This window comes from Triticum aestivum, chromosome 1D (genome assembly GCF_018294505.1).
Source record: "Triticum aestivum cultivar Chinese Spring chromosome 1D, IWGSC CS RefSeq v2.1, whole genome shotgun sequence".
Classification (NCBI taxonomy): Eukaryota; Viridiplantae; Streptophyta; class Magnoliopsida; order Poales; family Poaceae; genus Triticum; species Triticum aestivum.
Genome location: NC_057796.1, coordinates 254,908,369 through 254,931,707, shown reverse-complemented (window position 1 = coordinate 254,931,707; position 23,339 = coordinate 254,908,369).

Genomic DNA, 23,339 nt, shown 5'->3' with positions numbered 1-23,339 from the left:
AGGAGTCATCAAGCCTTTATCGTGACGGCACAGTGGAACTCTCAATGAAAGCACCAATGTCGGTGTTAAAACCGCCGGATCTCGGGTAGGGGGTCCCGAACTATGCGTCTAAGGCTAATGGTAACAGGAGGCGGGGGACACAATGTTTACCCAGGTTCGGGCCCTCTCGATGGAGGTAATACCCTACTTCCTGCTTGATTGATCTTGATGATATGAGTATTACAAGAGTTGATCTACCACGAGATCGTAGAGGCTAAACCGTAGAAGCTAGCCTATGATTATGATTGTTGTTGTCCTACGGACTAAACCCTCCGGTTTATATAGACACCGGAGGGGGGCTAGGGTTACACAGAGTCGGTTACAGAGAAGGAGATCTACATATACGAATCGCCAAGCTTGCCTTCCACGCAAAGGAGAGCCCCACCCGGACACGGGACGAAGTCTTCAATCTTGTACCTTCATAGTCCAACAGTCCGGCTAAAGTATATAGTCCGGCTGTCCGAGGACCCCCTAATCCGGGACTCCCTCACCCCCTTTCCTTCTCTCCCTCTCCCTCTTCCTTCTTCTCCTACTCCAACTAGGGAAGGGGGGAAACCTACTCCTACTGGGAGTAGGACTCCCCCCCTTGGGCGCTCCATAGAGAGGGTCAGCCCTCTCCTCCTCCACTCCTTTATATACGGGGGAGGGGGCACCCCATAGACACACAAGTTGGTTGTTTAGCCGTGTGCGGTGCCCCCCTCCACAGATTTCCACCTCGGTCATATCTTTGTAGTGCTTAGGCGAAGGCCCGCGTTGGTAACTTCATCAACACCGTCATCACGCCGTCGTGCTGACGAAACTCTCCCTCGACCTCAGCTGGATCTAGAGTTCGTGCGACGTCACCGAGCTGAACGTGTGCAGATCGCGGAGCTGCCGTACGTTCGGTGCTAGGATCGGTCGGATCGTGAAGACGTATGACTACATCAACCGCGTTGTCATAACGCTTCCGCTTTCGATCTACGAGGGTACGTAGACAACACTCTCCCCTCTCGTTGCTATGCGTCACCTAGATAGATCTTGCGTGATCGTAGGAAATTTTTTGAAACTACTGCGTGATACGTCTCCAACGTATCTATAATTTTTGATTGTTCCATGCTATATTATATTCTGTTTTGGACATTATTGGGCTTTATTATACACTTTTATATTACTTTTGGGACTAACCTATTAACCGGAGGCCCAGCCCAAAATTGCTGTTTTTTGCCTATTTCAGAGTTTCGCAGAAAAAGAATATCAAACGGAGTCCAAACGGAATGAAACCTTCGGGAACATGATTTTCGGAACGAACGTGATCCAGAGGACTTGGACCCTACGTCAAGACATCAACCAGGAGGCCACGAGGTAGGGGCGCGCCTACCCCCGCCCCCCCAGGCGCGCCCTCCACCCTCGTGGGCCCCCTGTTGCTCCACCGACGTACTCCTTCCTCCTATATATACCTACGTACCCCCAAACTACCAGATACGGAGCCAAAAACCTAATTCCACCGCCGCAACCTTCTGTTCCCCTGAGATCCCATCTTGGGGCATGTTCTGGAGCTCCGCCGGAGGGGGCATCGATCACGGAGGGCTTCTACATCAACACCATAGCCTCTCCGATGAAGTGTGAGTAGTTTACCTCAGACCTTCGGGTCCATAGTTATTAGCTAGATGGCTTCTTCTCTCTTTTTGGATCTCAATACAATGTTCTCCCCCTCTCTCGTGGAGATCTATTTGATGTAATCTTCTTTTGCGGTGTGTTTGTTGAGACCGATGAATTGTGGGTTTATGATCAAGTTTATCTATGAACAATATTTGAATCTTCTCTGAATTCTTTTATGTATGATTGGTTATCTTTGCAAGTCTCTTCGAATTATCAGTTTGGTTTGGCCTACTAGATTGATCTTTCTTGCAATGGGAGAAGTGCTTAGCTTTGGGTTCAATCTTGCGGTGTCCTTTCCCAGTGACAGTAGGGGCAGCAAGGCACGTATTGTATTGTTGCCATCGAGGATAACAAGATGGGGTTTATATCATATTGAATGAGTTTATCCCTCTACATCATGTCATCTTGCTTAAAGCGTTACTCTGTTCTTATGAACTTAATACTCTAGATGCATGCTGGATAGCGGTCGATGTGTGGAGTAATAGTAGTAGATGCAGGCAGGAGTCGGTCTACTTGTCTCGGACTGATGCCTATATACATGATCATACCTAGATATTCTCATAACTATGCTCAATACTGTCAATTGCTCAACAGTGATTTGTTCACGCACCGTAAATACTTATGCTCTCGAGAGAAGCCACTAGTGAAACCTATGGCCCCCGGGTCTATTTTCCATCATATTAATCTCCCGACAACAAGTTATTTCTAGCCCGTTTTATTTTACTTTCTTTACTTTGCATCTTTATCATAAAAATACCAAAAATATTATCTTATCATATCTATCAGATCTCACTCTCGTAAGTGACCGTGAAGGGATTGACAACCCCTTATCGCGTTGGTTGCGAGGATTTATTTGTTTGTGTAGGTGCGAGGGACTCGTGCGTGCCTCCTACTGGATTGATACCTTGGTTCTCAAAAACCGAGGGAAATACTTACGCTGCTTGACTGCATCACCCTTTCCTCTTCAAGGGAAAACCAACGCAGTGCTCAAGAGGGTAGCAAGAAGGATTTCTGGCGCCGTTGCCGGGGAGTCTACGCAAAAGTCAACATACCAAGTACCCATCACAAACCCTTATCTCTTGCATTACATTATTTGCCATTTGCCTCTCATTTTCCTCACCCCCACTTCACCCTTGCCTTTTATTTTGCCCTTTTCTGCTCATCTTTCCTTTGCTTTGATCTCTTACTTGCTTCGTTTCTCGTTGTTGCGAAATAGTTTATTTTAAGAAACCTAAATCAAGATGCTTGTATTTATGCTCAAAATAGAACTCTAGGAGCATTATCCGTATCTTTATCGCAATTGTATCGTTTGTCAGAAATCCTTGATACCATTACCGGAGGGAATTTCTGTAGCCATACTTTTGATTCTTACAATGCTATGATAGATTTGTTTGGCTCACCACCTCTTGGTTAACGGAACTATGTTAACTTTGGAGCATGTGATGCAAAGACTTGAAATAATTGAATAAAGTTGCTACCGCAGAGCTAATTGAAATTTGATAAAAGATCCACACCGAATCACTCAATATGGATCTAAAGTAGGAGTCACTTTGAAAATATTAAGGAGAAGGAACCCATAGTTAATGAGAAAAATAAATCAGGATTCCACTAGAATCGATAAAACTTGAGAATATCATTACCACTTGGGAACCGCTTTTTCCTCTGTAAGGAATACTCCTAGTTCTCCAACTAAAATTTCCAAGTTATGTATGTTCTAAAAGTAAGGGTGAATCCTCTAGCAAGGAAACTGCGGAACTCAAATCTATAAGTATTCATCCCAATCTTTTTGCTATCATTAAGGAACCAATTGTTACAAATGAATTTTTTGATCTTGTGCCTAAAAGTTTGATAATTAATAAAAAGAAAGAAACTCTTGAGTATGATAGATGCCTCATTGAAGAATTGCCTACCAAAGATGGCAATACCTAGATCTATCCTTGCTTTTATGCCTAGCTAGGGGCGTTAAACGATAGTGATTGTTGGGAGGCAACCCAATTTTATTTTTAGTTTTTTTTTTGCTTTTTGCTTCTGTTTAGGAGTAAATATTTGATCTACCCTCTGGTTAGATGTGTTTTATGTTTTAATTAGTGTTTGTGCCAAGTTAAACCTATAGGATCTTCTTGGATGATAGTTATTTGATCTTGCTGTAATTTCCAGAAACTTTCTGTTCACGAAAATAATTTTTAAAAATCACCAGAAAGTGATAAAATATTGATTCCAATTTCTGCTATTCAATAAACAAATTTTCTAGGTCGTCCTATTTTTGCTGAATTTTTGAAGTTACAGAAGTTTACGTTATTTACAGATTACTACAGACTGTTCTGTTTTTGACAGATTCTGTTTTTGTCTGTTGTTTGCTTATTTTGATGAGTCTATGGCTAATAAAATAGTTTATAAACCATAGAGAAGTTGGAATACAGTATGTTTAACACCAATATAAATAAAGAATGAGTTCATTACAGTACCTTGAAGTGGTCTTTTGTTTTCTTTCGCTAACAGAGCTCACGAGATTTTCTGTTAAGTTTTGTGTTGTGAAGTTTTCAAGTTTTGGGTAAAAGATTTGATGGATTGTGGAACAAGGAGTGGCAAGAGCCTAAGCTTGGGGATGCCCATGGCACCCCCAAGATAATCTAAGGACACCTAAAAGCCAAAGCTTGGGGATGCCCTGGAAGGCATCCCCTCTTTCGTCTACTTCCATCGGTAACTTTACTGGGAGCTATATTTTTATTCACCACATGATATGTGTTTTGCTTGGAGCGTCTTGTATTATTTGAGTATTTATTTTTTAGTTTGCCACAATCATCTTTGCTTTACACACCTTTTGAGAGAGACACACATGATTCAGAAATTATTAGAATACTCTTTGTGCTTCACTTATATCTTTTGAGTTGTATAGTTTTTGCTCTAGTGCTTCACTTATATCTTTTAGAGCACGGTGGTGGTCTTGTTTTATAGAAACTATTTTTCTCTCATGCTTCACTTAGATTATTTTGAGAGTCCTACAAAACAGCATGGTAGTTTGCTTTGACAATGATAGGCATCCAAGATTAGTAAAAACACATTTTCTTATGAGTGTGTTGAATATTATGAGAAGTTTGATACTTGATAATTGTTTTGAGATATGAAGATGGTGATATTAGATTCATGCTAGTTGAGTAGTTTTGAATTTGAGGAATACTTGTGTTAAAGTTTGTGATTCCCGTACCATGCACGTATGGTGAACCGTTATGTGATGAAGTCGGAGCATAATTTATTTATTGATTGTCTTCCTTATGAGTGGCGGTCGGGGACGAGCGATGGTCTTTTCCTACCAATCTATCCCCCTAGGAGCATGCGCGTAATACTTTGCTTTGATAGCTTGTAGATTTTTGCAACAAGTATATGAGTTCTTTATGACTAATGTTGAGTCCATGGATTATACGCACTTTTCTTCCTTCCACCATTGCTAGCCTCTCTAATACCGCGCACTTTTCACCGGTATCATACACCCAGCATATACCTTCCTCAAAACAGCCACCATACCTACCTATCATGGCATTTCCATAGCCATTCCGACATATATTGCCATGCAACTTGCCACCGTTTCGTTTACTATGACACGCTCCATCATTGTCATATTGCTTCGCATGATCATGTAGTTGACATTGTATTTGTGGCAAAGACACCGTTCATAATTCTTTCATACATGTCACTCTTGATTCATTGCATATCCCGGTACACCGTCGGAGGCATTCACATAGAGTCATATTTTGTTCTAAGTATTGAGTTGTAATTGTTGAGTTGTAAGTAAATAAAAGTATGATGATCATTATTTTTAGAGCATTGTCCCAAGTGAGGAAAGGATGATGGGGACTATGATTCCCCCATAAGTCGGGATGAGACTCCGGACGAAAAAAAGAGGCCAAAAAGAAAGGCCCAAATAAAAAATATGAGAAAAAAAGAGAAGGGACAATGCTACTATCATTTTACCACACTTGTGCTTCAAAGTAGCACCATGATCTTCATGATAGAGAGTCTCCTATGTTATCACTTTCATATACTAGTGGGAATTTTTCATTATAGAACTTGGCTTGCATATTCCAATGACGGGCTTCCTCAAAATGCCCTAGGTCTTCGTGAGCAAGCGAGTTGGATGCACACCCACTTAGTTTCTTTTTAAGCTTTCATATACTTATAGCTCTAGTGCATCCGTTGCATGGCAATCCCTACTCACTCACATTGATATCTATTAATGGGCATCTCCATAGCCCGTTGATACGCCTACTTGATGTGAGACTATCTTCCCTTTTTCCGTCTCCTCCACAACCACCATTCTATTCCACATATAATGCTATGTCCATGGATCACGCTCATGTATTGCGTGAAGATTGAAAAAGTTTGAGAACGTCAAAAGTATGAAACAATTGCTTGGCTTGTCATCGGGGTTGTGCATGATTTAAATACTTCGTGTGGTGAAGATAGAGCATAGCCAGACTATATGATTTTGTAGGGATAACTTTCTTTGGCCATGTTATTTTGAGAAGACATAATTGCTTAGTTAGTGTGCTTGAAGTATTATTATTTTTATGTCAATATTAAACTTTTGTCTTGAATCTTTCGGATCTGAATATTCATACCACAATTAAGAAGAATTACATTGAAATTATGCCAAGTAGCATTCCACATCAAAAATTCTATTTTTATCATTTACCTACTCGAGGACGAGCAGGAATTAAGCTTGGGGATGCTTGATACGTCTCCAACGTATCTATAATTTTTTATTGTTCCATGCTATATTATATTCTGTTTTGGACATTATTGGGCTTTATTATACACTTTTATATTATTTTTGGGACTAACCTATTAACCGGAGGCCCAGCCCAGAATTGTTGTTTTTTTTGCCTATTTTAGTGTTTCGAAGAAAAAGAATATCAAACAGAGTCCAAACGGAATGAAACCTTCGGGAACGTGATCTTTGGAACGAACAAGATCCAGGAAAGTTGGACCCTACGTCAAGCAACCAACAGGGAAGCCACGAGGTAGGGGACGCACCTACCCCCCCCCCAAGCGCGCCCTCCACCCTCGTGGGCCCCCTGTTGCTCCACCGACGTACTCCTTCCTCCTATATATACCTACGTACCCCCAAACGATCAGATACGGAGCCAAAACCCTAATTCCACCGCCGTAACTTTCTGTATCCACGAGATCCCATCTTGGGGCCTGTTCCGGAGCTCCACCGGAGGGGGCATCGATCACAGAGGGCTTCTACATCAACACCATAGCCTCTCCGATGAAGTGTGAGTAGTTTATCTCAGACCTTCAGGTCCATAGTTATTAGCTAGATGGCTTCTTCTCTCTTTTTGGATCTCAATACAATGTTCTCCCCCTCTCTCGTGGATATCTATTCGATGTAATCTTATTTTGCGGTGTGTTTGTTGAGACCGATGAATTGTGGGTTTATGATCAAGTTTATCTATGAACAATATTTGAATCCTCTCTGAATTCTTTTATGTATGATTGGTTATCTTTGCAAGTCTCTTCGAATTATCAGTTTGGTTTGGCCTACTAGATTGATCTTTCTTGCAATGGGAGAAGTTCTTAGCTTTGGGTTCAATCTTGCAGTGTCCTTTCCCAGTGATAGTAGGGGCAGCAAGGCACGTATTGTATTGTTGCCATCGAGGATAACAAGATGGGGTTTTTATCATATTGCATGAATTTATCCCTCTACATCATGTCATCTTGCTTAAAGCGTTACTCTATTCTTATGAACTTAATACTCTAGATGCATGCTGGATAGCGGTCGATGTGTGGAGTAATAGTAGTAGATGCAGGCAGGAGTCGGTCTACTTGTCTCGGACGTGATGCCTATATACATGATCATACCTAGATATTCTCATAACTATGCTCAATTATGTCAATTGCTCAACAGTAATTTGTTCACCCACCGTAAATACTTATGCTCTCGAGAGAAGCCACTAGTGAAACCTATGGCCCCCGGGTCTATTTTCCATCATATTAATCTCCCGACAACAAGTTATTTCTAGCACCGTTTTTATTTTACTTTCTTTACTTTGCATCTTTATCATAAAAAATACCAAAAATATTATCTTATCATATCTATCAGATCTCACTCTCGTAAGTGACCGTGAAGGGATTGACAACCCCTTATCGCGTTGGTTGCGAGGATTTATTTGTTTGTGTAGGTGCGAGGGACTCATGCGTGGCCTCCTACTGGATTGATACCTTGGTTCTCAAAAACTGAGGGAAATACTTGCGCTACTTTGCTGCATCACCCTTTCCTCTTCAAGGGAAAACCAACGCAGTGCTCAAGAGGTAGCACTGCATTCCCCAACAATAATTACCATCGATACCGTAGGCTCGGAGTCAACGAACGAACCATAGTCAAGTGTGTCAGTTATGTTGCTCAAAGGGGTACGTTGCACACCCAGCAAGGAAGAAGCAGGTGCTTGGAACACTTGCTCATGGTTAACTGTATTCTTCGTTGCCGCCTTTTTTTCTTTGTATAATGTATGCCGCTTCTGGTTGTATTCCGCTCTTTTCTCATTAGACAGTCGGGCATACGAACTTTGAGCACCCTTTGAATTTTTTTCTCGCAGATTTTGACACGTGGGATTTTCATTCCCATGAACATTAACTGGTGCATTCGTCCGGTCTGTAAACGGGGAACGTTCCCCGGTTCCCGACAGAGAAGCGCCTGGATTATGATTGTCCATCTGCAAATAGAAATTTGTAACAAGAAACATATAGCTAATGGATCAGATGCAGGAGTACACTCCATATATTTGGAACGTGTCACATATAGCTAAGCACATAAATGAAGGTCTGGATAAACTCTCAATTATAGTTGTGCCTATTTTCATGTTTGGAACATAAGCAGAAGAAGGCATCTTCTCTTACATGATCACTCAAATTATCTTCAAGTATAAAATATGCAAGAAGTCATGATTAAGCTAACGAAACTTGCGAATTGTATTAAGCTAACAATTGAAGATAACGGGGAAGCTTGCGAATTGTATTAAGCTAACAATTGAAGATGCAAGGTGGCTCACTGGAGGATTCAGTTTGCGTGTCGAGTAGGCAGCAACATCTGGGCAGGAGGCAGTCAACAATCCAAACCCCAGGGTAGCCAGGAACCGCAGCGCCGGCAGTCCCAGGCCGAGGCATTGGGGGCGTGCTGCTGCGGCCCCCTTGCAGAACTACCGCTCGGCCGCCGGCGTCAGTCGGGGGCGTTGATACGTCTCCAAGGTATCTACAATTTTTTATTGTTCCATGCTATTATATTATCTGTTTTGGATGTTTTATATGCATCAATATGCTATCTTATATTATTTTTGGGACTAACCTATTAACCTAGAGCCCAGTGCAGTTTCTGTTTTTTCCTTGTTTTTGAGCTTTGCAGAAAAGGAATGCCAAACGGAGTCCAAACGGAATAAAACCTTCGTGATGATTTTTCTTGGACCAGAAGACACCCAGGGGACTTGGAGTGCATGTCAGAAGAGCCACGAGGCGGCCACAAGGGTGGAGGGCGCGCCCCCTACCTTGTGGGCCCCTCGGTGACCCCCTGACCTAGATCTTCCTCCTATATATTCACATATATTCCCAAACCACCAAAAGCATCAACGAAAACACTTTTCCACCGCCGCTACCTTCTGTTCTCGTGAGATCCCATCTTGGGGCCTTTTCCGGCATCCTGTCGGAGGGGGATTCGGTCACGGAGGGCATCTACATCAACCCTACTGCCCTTCCGATGAAGCGTGAGTAGTTTACCACAGACCTACGGGTCCATAGCTAGTAGCTAGATGGCTTCTTTCGTCTCTTTGATTCTCAATACCATGTTCTCCTCGATGTTCTTGGAGATCTATCCGATGTAATCTTCTTTTGCGGTGTGTTTGTCGAGATCTGATGAATTGTGGATTTATGATCAGCTTATCTATGAATATTATTTGAATCTTCTCCGAGTTCTTTTATGCATGATTTGATATCTTTGTAATTCTCTTCAAACTATCGGTTTGGTTTGGCCAACTAGATTGGTTTTTCTTCCAATGGGAGAAGTGCTTAGGTTTGGGTTGAATCTTGCAGTGTCCTCACCCAGTGACAGTAGGGGCAGCGAGGCACGTATTGTATTATTGCCATCGAGGATAAAAAGATGGGGTTTACATCATATTGCTTGAGTTTATTCCTCTACATCATGTCATCTTACTTAAAGTGTTACTCTGTTCTTCGTGAACTTAATACTCAAGATGCGGGCAGGAGTCGGTCGATGTGTGGAGTAATAATAGTAGATGCAGGCAGGAGTCGGTCTACTTGACACAGACGTGATGCCTATATTTCATAATCATTGCCTTGGATATTGTCATAACTTTGCGCTTTTCTATCAATTGCTCGACAGTAATTTGTTCACCCATCGTATTATTTGCTATCTTGAGAGAAGCCTCTAGTGAAACCTATGGCCCCCGGGTCTATTTTCCATCATATAAGTTTCCGATCTACTATTTTACAATCTTTTACTTTCCAATCTATAAACCAAAAATCCAAAAATATTTACTTTATCTTTTGTTTAATTTTATCTATCTCTATCAGATCTCACTTTTGCAAGTGACCGTGAAGGGATTGACAACCCCCTTTATCGCGTTGGGTGCAAGTGTTTGATTGTTTGTGCAGGTATTGGTGATTTGTGTGATGTCTCCTACTGGAGTGATACCTTGGTTCTCTAACTGAGGGAAATACTTATCTCTACTTTGCTGCATCACCCTTTCCTCTTCAAGGGAAAAACCAACGCAAGCTCAAGAAGTAGCAGGAAAAATTTCTGGCGTCGTTGCCGGGGAGATCTACGCCAAGTCAAGACATACCAAGTACCCATCATAAAACTCTCATCTCTTGCATTACATTATTCACCATTTGCCTCTCATTTTCCTCTCCCCCACTTCTAAAATGATTTTTGAAAAGATTTGCCTTTTTCTTCGCCCTTCTTCTGTTTGCCTTTTTGCTCGTTTGCTATCTTTGTTTGTGTTACCATGTGACCTCTATTTGCTTGCATCTTCGCTTGCTAAAAATCTTAGTTTATGGATCCTCATCCACTTGCTAATCTTTTTAAGAGATCCAATTGTGATGAGCCAATTGCTAGTGAGTTTTGTGCACTAGATTATCTTTATGAAGTTTTGCTTGAAATTCGTGAATTTGAAAATTGTGATGAAGAAATTTATGAATTGATTCATGATTTCTCCTTGAATAAAAAGCATGATTGCAATGGTTTTACTATGAATTCTATTGATGTCAATTGTGCTAATAATATGCAAAAACCCTAAGCTTGGGGATGCTAGTTTTGCTATGTCCACTACTTATTGCAATGATCATGATTGGGGTGGTAATGCTTCTTGTGATCTTGAAAATTTATTTAAGCCTCATGATGAATATGTTTGCTATAAAATTGAAAGTGGGTTTGGAAGAGTGTCAACTTTAGAAAATAATGATCCCACTACTTTGGATTTTGATCGATCTTATGAAATTTTTGATAAATGTGGGTTTGGAGAGGTCATGACTTTATTTGATGATAGCCCCACTATTTTGGAAGAGTGTCAACTTTGCATGCATGTGGGTCATGTTGAGAATATTTTATGTGATAGTTATATTTTTGAATTTGATTATGATCCTACATGTAATTATTATGAGAGAGGAAAATATGGTTGTAGAAATTTTCATGTTACTAAATTACCTCTCGTTATGTTGAGATTGCTATTGTCTCTTTCTTCTTCTTCGCATATGTTAGGATATGCTTGCCTTGATTATTTGTTTGCATATAATATGCCTATGCATAGGAAGTATGTTAGACTTAGAATGGTTTTTCACGTACCTTTGATGCTCTCTTTGTACTTCAATTCTTGTCTTTCATGTGAGCATCATTGAAATTATCAATGCCTAGCTAAGGGCGTTAAACTATAGCGCTTGTTGGGAGGCAACCCAATTTTATTTTCGTTCTTTGCTTTTTGGTTCTGTTTTTCAACAAATAATTCATCTATCCTCTAGCTAGGTGTGTTTTTCTGCTTTAATTAGTGTTTGTGCCAAGTAAGACCTTTGGGATGGCTTACGGTGATAGTTGATTTGATCTTGCTGAAAAATAGAAACTTTTGCGCCCAGTCCCGGAATTTTTAAAAATCACAGAAGCGTGATAAAATTCTGATTTTTTACACAATATTTATGTACAAATTGCCTCTGTTGTCCTAATTTTTCAGAATTTTTGGAGTAACAGGTCGAAGTATCCAGATTACTATAGACTGTTCTGTTTTTGATAGATTCTGTTTTCTATGTGTTGTTTGCAAATTTTGATGAATCTATGGGTAGTATCAGGGGTTATGAACCATGGAAAAGTTCGATTTCAGTAAATATTACACCAATATAAATAAAGAATGAGTTCACAACAATACCAAAAGTGGTGATTTGTTTTCTTATACTAACGGAGCTTATGAGATTTTCTGTTGAGTTTTGTGTTGTGAAATTTTCAAGTTTTGGGTAAGGATTTGATGGACTATGGAATAAGGAGTGGCAAGAGCCTAAGCTTGGGGATGCCCAAGGCACCCCAAGGTAATATTCAAGGGCAACCAAGAGCCTAAGCTTGGGGATGCGTGAAAAACCACAAGTATAGGGGATCAATTGTAGCCTTTCTCGATAAGTAAGAGTGTCGAACCCAACGAGGAGCTAAAGGTAGAACAAATATTCTCTCAAGTTCTATCGACCACCGATACAACTGTACGCACGCTTTACGTTCACTTTACCTAGAACAAGTATGAAACTAGAAATACTTTGTAGGTGTTGTAGGATAGGTTTGCAAGATAATAAAGAGCACATAAGTAAAAACTAGGGGATGTTTAGATAAAGAAACAATTACGTTAGTTTTAGTAGAGAGCTTTTTGTCACAAGAAAGTTACTTGTCCCTAGGCAATCGATAACTAGACCGGTAATCATTATTGCAATTTTATATGAGGGAGAGCATAAGCTAACATACTTTCTCTTCTTGGATCATATGCACTTATGATTGGAACTCTAGCAAACATCCGTAACTACTAAAGATCATTAAGGTAAAACCCAACCATAGCATTAAAGTATCAAGTCCTCTTTATTCCCATACGCCATAACCCACTTATCCATGTTTGTGTTTCTATCACTCACGCAACGCAGACAATAAGAAAACAATGAACATATTGCGAACCCTACAGCGGGGATCCCTCACGCTTGCGCGACACAAAGAGCACCATAGGACAGCACCAATAATAAAACATGCAACTCAAACCAATCACGATCATCAATGAACCCATAGGACAAAACGGATCTACTCAAACATCATAGGATAGACATACATCATTGGGAAATAATATATAGTGTTGAGCACCATGTTTAAGTAGAGATTACAGCGGGAGAAGGGGTGTTACACTGCTGCATAATGGGGGAGAGAGTTGGTGATGACGGTGGCGAAGTTGTTGGTGTAGATCACCGTCACGGTGATGGCCCCGGCGGCGTTCCAGCGCCACCGGGAGAGAGGGGGAGAGAGCCCCTCCTTCTTCTTCTTCCTTGACCTCCCCCTAGATGGGAGAAGGGTTTCCCCTCTGGTCCATGGCCTCCATGGCGGCGGAGGGGCGAGAGCCCCTCCGAGTCAATCTCTCTCTCTCTGTGTTTCCTTCTGTTTCTTCACTCCAAGATTCTGGCCTTTCACCGTTTCTTAAATTCCCGGAGATCCGTAACTCCGATTGGGCTGAAATTTTAACATGATTTTTATCCGGATATTAGATTTCTTGCGGCGAAAGAAGGGCACCAACCGCCTTACAGAGTGGCCACAAGGATCCAGGGCGCACCCTACCCCTGGGGCGCGCCCCCTGTCTTGTGGTCCCCTCGGGCATCGTCTCGCATTGATTCCACTTCCCAAAATTCACATATATTCCAAAAACAATCTCGATAAGTTTTTATCCCATTTGGACTCCATTTGATATGGATTTTCTGCGAAAAAAACATGCAACAAACAGGAACTGGCACTGGGCACTGGATCAATATGTTAGTCCCAAAAATAGTATAAAAAGTTACCAAAAGTATATGAAAGTTGTATAATATTGGCATGTAACAATAAAAAATTATAGATATGACGTAGACGTATCAGCATCCCCAAGCTTAATTCCTGCTCATCCTCCAGCAGGAAAATGATAAAAAAGATAATTTTTGATGTGGAATTCTACCTAGCATAATCTTGATAATGTAATCTAATTATGGCATGAATATTAAGACACGAGTGATTTAAAGCAATAGTCTATCATTTGACATTAAGACAATAATACTTCGAGCATACTAATAAAGCAATCATGTCTTTTCAAAATAACATGGCCAAAGAAAGTTATCCCTACAAAATCATATAGTCTGGCTATGCTCCATCTTCATCACACAAAGTAGTTCAACATGCACAACCCCGATGACAAGCCAAGAAATTGTTCCATACTTTTATTGTTCTCAAGCCTTTGCAACTTTCACGCAATACATGAGCATGAGCCATGGATATAGTACTATAGGTGGAATAGAATATGGTGGTTGTGAGGAGAAGATAAAAATGAGAAAGTCTCACATCGACGCGGCTAATCAACGGGCTATGGAGATGCCCATCAATTGATGTCGATGCGAGAAGTAGGGATTGCCATACAACGGATGCACTAGAGCTATACGTGTATGGAAGCTCAAACTGAAAACTAAGTGGGTGTGCATCCAACCTGCTTGCTCATGAAGACCTCGGGCTTTCAGGAAGCCCATCATCGGAATATAAAAGCCAAGTTCTATAATGAAAATTCCCACTAGTATATGAATGTGATAACTCAAGAGACTCTCTATATGAAGAACATGGTGCTACTCTGAAGCACAAGTGTGGTAAAAGGATAGTAGCATTGCCCCTTCTCTCTTTTTCTCTCATTTTTTCTTTTTTTTTCTCTTTTTTGGGCTCTCTCTTTTTTTGGCCTATTTTTTATTTATTTTTATTTTTTTCGTCCGGAGTCTCATCCGACTTGTGGGGGAATCATAGTCTCCATCATCCTTTCCTCACATGGGACAATGCTCTAATAATGATGATCATCACACTTTTATTTACTTACAACTCAATATTACAACTCGATATCTAGAACAATATGACTCTATATGAATGCCTCTGGCAGTGTACCAGGATGTGCAATGATCTAGCATAGCAAAGATATCAAAAAAATGGACAAGCCATGTAAATATCATGCTAGCTATCTTACGATCATGCAAAGCAATATGACAATGAACACTCAAGTCATGTATATGATGATGATGGAAGTTGCATGGCAATATATCTCGGAATGGCTATGGAAATGGCACGATAGGTAGGTATGGTGGCTGTTTTGAGGAAGATATAAGGAGTCTTATGTGTGACAGAGTGTATCATATCACGGGGTTTGGATGCACCGTCGAAGTTTGCACCGACTCTCGAGGTGAGAAAGGGCAATGCACGGTACCGAAGAGGCTAGCAATGATGGAAGGGTGAGAGTGCGTATAATCCATGGACTCAACATTAGTCATAAAGAACTCACATACTTATTGCAAAAATTTGTTAGCCATCAAAACAAAGTACTACACGCATGCTCCTAGGGGGATAGATTGGTAGGAAAAGTCCATCGCTCATCCCCGACCGCCACTCATAAGGAAGACAATCAAAAATAAATCATGCTCCGACTTCGTTACATAACGGTTCACCATACATGCATGCTACGGGAATCACAAACTTTAACACAAGTATTCTTACCAATCCACAATTACTCACTAGCATGACTCTAATATCACCATCTTTATATCGCAAAACTATTGCAAGGAATCAAACATATCATATTCAGTGATATACAAGTTTTATGTAGCATTTTATGACTTACCATGTGAATGACCAATTCCTGATGACTCTCTAAATAGATATAAGTGAAGCAAGAGAGTTCGGTTCTTTCTACAAAAGATATGACCACGCTATAACAAATATAAGTGAAGCAAAAGAGCATTCTACAAATGGTGGTTTTCTATGTGTAGAGAAACAGGCAATCCAAACTTCAAATGATATAAGTGAAGCACATGAAGCATTCCATGAAGCCATACTCAAAAGATATAAGTGAAGTGCAAAGAGCATTCTATAAATCAACCAAGGACTATCTCATACCAGCATGGTGCATTATTAAAAGAAAAAGAAAACGCACACGACGCTCCAAGATTTACGCATATCATCTGACTAATAAAAATATAGCTCCAAGTAAAATTACCGATGATCGTTAGAAGAAAGAGGGGATGCCTTCCGGGGCATCCCCAAGCTTAGTTGCTTAGGAGTCCTTGAATATTACCTTGGGGTGCCTCGGGCATCCCCAAGCTTAGGCTCTTGCCACTCCTTATTCCTTCATCCATCGTGATCCCCCCCCCCCAAAACTTGAAAACTTCAATCACGTAAAACTTAACAAAACCCTCGTGAGATCCGTTAGTATAATAAAACAAATCACCACTTTAAGTACTATTGAAAACTCATTCATATTTTATTTTTGCATTGTAGCTACTTTAATATAACTTTTACATGGCTTATACCACCGATACAATCGATAGTTTCATCAAAACGAGCAAAACAATGCATCAAAAACAGAATATGTCTTAAACAGGACAGTCTGTAGTAATCTGAACATCAACCATACTTATGTAACTCCTAAAATTCTGAAAACTTAGGACAAAATAAACAATTTGTATAGAAGTACTGTACAAAAAGTTTCAGAAGCGTTTGACTTTCCAGTAAAAAAATGTAAAATCACACACTACAGCCAAAGTTTCTATTTTTCCACTTCACAAACCAAACAAGCAATCTAATCATCCTAAAGGCAAATCTTGGCACATAATTTTTATAATACAATGGATTTGTACAAGGGGATAATTATTTTTGTTTGAAAAGATTCTATTATCGAGATTCACAAAGCTTCCATGGGCATGAACAAAGTTCAAGGAGCTCCCCACTTCAACGGTGCTCGTCTTTCTTACTTTCACTTCTCTTTTCGAAAAAGTTTTAGGTTCCCCACTTTTTTTTGTTTTCAAAATTTATAAAAGAACACAACAGAAATAAATGACTCTCTAAAACTTCCGGGTTGTCTCCCTGGCAGCGCTTTCTTTAAAGCCACTAAGCTAGGCATATAGTGCTCAAGTAATGGATACACTCGGATCCCAAGGTATATCAAAGCCAATTTTAATTAACAATGATTTGTAATTTAGTAGTGAGCACAAAGCAACATATATCATGTAACATCGAAGTCTAAATCTCTTCCTATGCATCGGCATGTCATAAAATAACAATTCATGCACACATAGTAAAGGCCGATACATAGCATGAACAACTTCTTGCAATTTTATCGTATTGGAAACATAGAGAGGCGGAGATGTAGTTCCTCTCTCATAATAATTGCAAGTAGGAGCATAAAGCACATGCACATTATATCTATCAAAATCATCATGTGTAGTAGTAAAACGCAACCCATCAATATAATCCTTAATAAGCGCAAACTTCTCCGATATAGTGTAGTTGGGAGAATTCACAAAGATAATAGGACTATCATGCGTGGGTGCAATAGCAACAATTTCATTCTTAACATAAGGAACTATAGCAAGTTCATCTCCATAAGCATAATTCATATTGGCATCATGGCCACAAGCATAGCAAGCATCAAGTTCATCAAAAAGGGATATTTCAAACGAATCAAAGGGATCATAGCAATTATCATAGCAATCATCCTTCGGTAAGCACGAAGGGAAATTAAACAATGTATGAGTTGAAGAGTTACTCTCATTAGAAGGTGGGCACGGGTGATCAATCCGCTATTCCTCCTTTTGTTCTTCGCTCTCCTCATCATCTTTTTCATCTAATGAGCTCACAGTGTCATCAATTTCTTCTTCCATAGTTTCCTGCAAAATATTAGTCTCTTCTTGGACAGCGGAGACTTTCTCAATAAACGCATCAATATCGGAATTATATTCATAATTCTCATAGAAATATTTAAGTATAGCATAATTTTCAGGTCTGTAAATAACATCATCAAGATTTCCACACTTATCAAACAAAGATTCAATTTCATAAGCACCCTTAAAAGCAACGAATTCTTCTATTCGTTCCACATCATAGTAATCATATGTACCATTAGAATAAGAAGCCAAGGTTTTATTATCATTAAATTTATATGAAAAGGGAAGGTGTGGAGCCTTCATCCTAGAGCAACAACTATAATCATATCTCAAGCATAAATTTCGAGCATACCAATGCAACATATGAATTTGATCCCATAACAGTTTCCCTTTTTGAGTCAAGCGATAAACCTTGAAGTATTCACGTTGATCCAACGTGTCTCCCGTTACATAATTGAATGGGGTTTTCTCAGGATTATTAAAGTAGTGCATAATATATTTCACATAATGAGCATCGAGGGTTTTAGGAGGTTCCCCATCTCCATGAGTAGCAAGTACACCTAATTTATTTGGTATTTCGTGTTCCATATCCATAATTAAAGATAGAGAACAACTTAGAACAGCAAATAAAATCTACTTAGTGATAAAGCAAACAAGCACACACGAGAATATTCACCCCACGCTATTGCTCCCCGGCAACGGTGCCAGAAAAAGGTCTTGATAACCCACAAGTATAGGGGATCAATTGTAGCCTTTCTCGATAAGTAAGAGTGTCAAACCCAACGAGGAGCTAAAGGTAGAACAAATATTCCCTCAAGTTCTATCGATCACCGATACAACTCTACGCACGCTTTACATTCGCTTTACCAAGAACACGTATGAAACTAGAAATACTTTGTAGGTGTTGTAGGATAGGTTTGCAAGATAATAAAGAGCACGTAAGTAAAAACTAGGGGCTGTTTAGATAAAGAATCAATTATGTTAGTTTTAGTAGAGAGCTTTTTGTCACAAGAAAGTTACTTGTCCCTAGGCAATCGATAACTAGATCGGTAATCATTATTGCAATTTTATATGAGGGAGAGGCATAAGCTAACATACTTTCTCTTCTTGGATCATATGCACTTATGATTGGAACTCTAGCAAACATCCGTAACTACTAAAGATCATTAAGGTAAAACCCAACCATAGCATTGAAGTATCAAGTCCTCTTTATTCCCATACGCCATAACCCACTTATTCGTGTTTGTGTTTCTATCACTCACGCAACATAGACAATAAGAAAACCATGAACATATTGCAAACCCTACAGCGGGCATCCCTCACGCTTGCGCGACACGGAGAGCACCATAGGACACCACCAATAATAAAACATGCAACTCAAACCAATCACGATCATCAATGAACCCATCGGACAAAACAGATCTACTCAAACATCATAGGATAGCCATACATCATTGGGAAATAATATATAGCGTTGAGGACCATGTTTAAGTAGAGATTACAACGTGGAGAAGGGGTGTTACATTGCTGCATAGATGGGGAGAGAGTTGGTGATGACGGCGGCGAAGTTGTTGGTGTAGATCACCGTCACGGTGATGGCCCCGGCGGCGTTCCGGCGCCACCGGGAGAGAGGGGGAGAGAGCCCCCTCCTTCTTCTTCTTCCTTGACCTTCCCCCTAGATGGGAGAAGAGTTTCCCCTTTGGTCCATGGCCTCCATGGCGGCGGAGGGGCGAGAGCCCCTCCGAGATTGGATCTCTCTCTCTGTTTACTTCTGTTTCTGCGCTCCCAGATTCTGGCCTTTCACCGTTTCTTAAATTCCCGGAGATCCGTAACTCCGATTGGGCTGAAATTTACCATGATTTTTATCCGTATATTAGCTTTCTTGTGCCGAAAGAAGGTAACCAACTGCCTTGCGGAGTGGCCACAAGGACCCAGGGCACACCCTACCCTCTGGGGGGCGCCCCCTGTCTTGTGGCCCCCTCGGGCATCGTCTCGCATTGATTCCACTTCCCAAAATTAACATATATTCCAAAAAGAATCTCTGTAGGTTTTTATCCCATTTGTACTCCGTTCGATATGGATTTTCTGCGAAACAAAGAACATGCAACAAACAGGAACTGGCACTGGGCACGGATCAATATGTTAGTCCCAAAAATAGTATAAAAAGTTGACAAAAGTATATGAAAGTTGTATAATATTGGCATGGAACAAAAAATTATAGATACGACGGAGATGTATCAATGCCCCGGAAGGCATCCCCTCTTTCTTCTTTGTCTATCGGTAACTTTACTTGAAGCTATATTTGTATTCACCGCATGATATATGTTTTTCTTGGAGCGTCTTGTATGATATGAGTCTTTACTTTTTAGTTTGCCACAACCATCCCTGTTGTACACACCTTTTGAGAGGGACACACATGAATCGTGATTTATTAGAATACTCTATGTGCTTCACTTATATCTTTTGAGCTAGGCAATTTTTCTCTAGTGGTTCATTTATATTTTTTTAGAGCACGGCGGTGGCTTTATTTTTTAGAAATTATTGAACGCTCATGCTTCGCTTATATTATTTTGAGAGTCTCTAAACAGCATGGTAATTTGCTTTGGTTATGAATTTAGTCCTAATATGATAGGCATCCAAGAGGGATATAATAAAAACTTTCATATGAAGTGCATTGAATACTATGAGAAGTTTGATTACTTATGATTGTTTTGAGATATAGAGATGGTGATATTAGAGTCATGCTAGTGAGTAATTGTGAATTGGAGAAATACTTGTGTTAAGGTTTGTGATTCCTGTAGCATGAACGTATGGTGAACCGTTATGTAACGAAGTTGGAGCATGAGGTATTTTTTGATTGTCTTCCTTATGAGTGGCGGTCGGGGACGAGCGATGGTCTTTTCCTACCATCTATCCCCCTAGGAGCATGCGCGTAGTACTTTGTTTCGATGACTAATAGATTTTTGCAATAAGTATGTGAGTTCTTTATGACTAATGTTGAGTCCATGGATTATACGCACTCTCACCCTTCCACCATTGCTAGCCTCTCTAGTACCGCACAACTTTCGACGGTGCCATACACCCACCTATTACCTTTCTCAAACAACCACCATACCTATCTATTATGGCATTTCCATAGCCATTCCGAGATATATTGCCATGCAACTTTCCACCGTTCCGTTTTATTATGACATGTTCCATCATTGTCATATTGCTTTGCATGATCATGTAGTTGACATCGTATTTGTGGCAAAACCACCTTTCATAATTCTTTCATACATGTCACTCTTGAGTCATTGCACATCCCGGTACACCGCCGGAGGCATTCATAGGGAGTTATATTTTGTTCTAAGTATCGAGTTCTAATTTTTGAGTTGTAAGTAAATAAGAGTGTGAGGATCTTCATTCTTAAAGCATTGTCCCATGCGAGGAAAAAATAAAAGGGAGGCCAAAGAAGCCAAACAAAAAAATAAAAAAATAAGAGAGAAAAAGAGAGAAGGGGCAATGTTACTATCCTTTTTTTCCACACTTGTGCTTCAAAGTAGCACCATGATCTTCATGATAGAGAGTCTCCTATGTTGTCACTTTCATATGCTAGTGGGAATTTTTCATTATAGAACTTGGCTTGTATATTCCAACGATGGGCTTCCTCAAATTGCCCTAGGTCTTCATGAGCAAGCAAGTTGGATGCACACCCACTTAGTTTTCTTTTGAGCTTTCATAAACTTATAGCTCTAGTGCATCCGTTGCATGGCAATCCCTACTCACTCGCTCACATTGATATCTATTGATGGGCATCTCCATAGCCCGTCGATACGTCTAGTTGATGTGAGACTATCTCCCTCTTTTTTGTCTTCTCCACAACAACCATATTCTATTCCACCTATAGTGCTATGTGCATGGCCCACGCTCATGCATTGTGTGAAAGTTGAAAAGGTTTGAGAACACCAAAAGTATGAAACAATTGCTAGGTTTGTCATCGGGGTTGTGCATGATTTGAGTATTTTGTGTAATGAAGATGGAGCATAGCCAGACTATATGATGTTGTAGGGACAAGCTTTCTTTGGCCATGTTATTTTGAGAAGACATAATTGCCTTGTTAGTATGCTTGAAGTATTATTGTTTTTATGTCAATATTAAACTTTTATTTTGAATCTTATGGATCTGAACATTCATGCCACAATAAAGAAAATTACATGGATAAATATGTTAGGTAGCATTCCACATCAAAAATTCTATTTTTATCCTTTACCTACTCGAGGACGAGCAGGAATTAAGCTTGGGGATGCTTGATACGTCTCCAATGTATCTATAATTTTTGATTGTTCCATGCTATTATAGTATCTGTTTTGGATGTTTTATATGCATTAATGAGCTATTTTATATTATTTTTGGGACTAACTTATTAACCTAGAGCCCAATGCAGTTTCTGTTTTCCCTTGTTTTTGAGCTTCGTAGAAAAGGAATACCAAACGGAGTCCAAACAGAATAAAACCTTCACGATGATTTTTCTTGGACCAGAAGACACCCAGGAGACTTGGAGTGCAAGTCAGAAGAGCCACAAGGCGGCCACAAGGGTAGAGGGCGCGCCCAGGGTGGTAGGGCGCGCCCCCTACCTTGTGGGCCCCTCGGTGACCCCCTGACCTAGATCTTCCTCCTATATATTCACATATATTCCCAAACCACCAGAAGCATCCACGAAAACACTTTTCCACCATCGCAACCTTCTATTCTCGTGAGATCTGATACGTCTACAACGTATCTATAATTTTTGATTGTTCCATGCTATTATATTATCTATCTTGGATGTTTTATATGCATTTTTATGCTATTTCATATGATTTTTGGGACTAACCTATTAACCTAGATCCATGGCCAGTTTCTGTTTTTTCCTTGTTATTGAGTTTCGCAGAAAAAGAATATCAAACAGAGTCCAATTGAGCTGAAAATTTACGGAGAATAATTTTGGAAAATATAAAAAATACTGGAACGAAAAGATATCGGAGAGGAGTCCCGAGGCCACCACAAGGGTGGAGGGCGCCCCCCTAGGGCGCGCCCCCATCCTTGTCATCGCCTCGTGGGCCCCCTTGACTTGTCCCCGATGCCAACACCTCCTATAAATCCCAAAACCTCCAGAACGAAACCTAGATCGGGAGTTTCGCCGCTGCAAGCCTCTGTAGCCATGAAAAACTAATCGAGAGCCCATTCCGGCACCCCGCCGGAGGGGGAAACCATCACCGGTGGCCATCTTCATCATCCCGGCGGTCTCCATGACGAGGAGGGAGTAGTTCGCCCTCGGGGCCAAGGGTATGTACCAGTAGCTATGTGTTTGATCTCTCTCTCTCTCGTGTTCTTGATTTGGCACGATCTTGATGTACCGCGAGCTTTGCTATTATAGTTGGATCTTATGATGTTTCTCCCCTTGTACCTTCTTGTAATGGATTGAGTTTTCCCTTTGAAGTTATCTAATCAGATTGAGTATTTAAGGATTTGAGAACACTGGATGTATGTCTTGCATGTGCTTATCCGTGGTGACAATGAGATATTCACGTGATCCACTTGATGTATGTTTTGGTGATCAACTTGCAGGTTCTGTGACCTTGTGAACTTATGCATAGGGGTTGCCACACGTTTTCGTCTTGACTCTCCTGTAGAAACTCTGGGGCACTCTTTGAAGTTCTTTGTGTTGGTTTGAATAGATGAATCTGAGATTG